Raw genomic sequence first — 787 nt, 5'->3', positions numbered from 1 at the left:
GAATTTGTCGAATGAGTAATTCGGAATCTCCTAACACTACTAGCCTGTGTACATCTATATTTATTGTCATATTTAACCCCATGATGCAAACTTCATATTCTGCTGTGTTATTAGTATAAAAGAAACGGAGTGGTGCTGTGGCGGGATGATGATGCCCGGTCGGTGAGACAAGAACTGCCCCAATTCCTACTCCTTTGACATTGACTGCCCCATCAAAATATAATTTCCACGTATACAGATCATCTTGAACTTCTTCCTCAATTGAATTTATCTCTTCATCAGGAAAGTAAGTTCGCAAAGGCTCATACTCATTGTCAACTGGGTTCTCTACCAAATGATCGGCCAATGCTTGCGCTTTCATAGCAGTACGAGTAACATACACAATGTCGAATTCTGTAAGTAAAATCTGCCACTTCACCAATCTGCCTGTGGGCATAGGTTTTTGAAAAATATAGTTTAAAGGATCTATTCGAGATATGAGGTAGGTTGTGTAGGACGAAAGATAGTGCTTCAACTTCTGAGCAATCCAAGGTAGGGCGCAACACGTCTTTTCTAAAAGAGTATATTTTACCTCGTAACTCGTGAACTTTTTGCTCAAATAATAGATTGCTTGTTCCTTTTTGCCTGTGATATCATGCTGTCCTAAAACACAACCAAAAGAATTGTCCATCACTGACAGATATAGCAATAAAGGCCTACCAGGTTCCGGTGGGACCAGTACTGGAGGATTTGCCAAATATTCTTTAATCTTATCAAATGATTCTTGACGAATGTCAAGAATCATTTG

The sequence above is a fragment of the Capsicum annuum genome, unplaced genomic scaffold, assembly GCF_002878395.1.
Source record: "Capsicum annuum cultivar UCD-10X-F1 unplaced genomic scaffold, UCD10Xv1.1 ctg45204, whole genome shotgun sequence".
In the NCBI taxonomy this organism is placed as follows: Eukaryota; Viridiplantae; Streptophyta; class Magnoliopsida; order Solanales; family Solanaceae; genus Capsicum; species Capsicum annuum.
Note: the sequence above shows the minus strand (reverse complement) of the source record.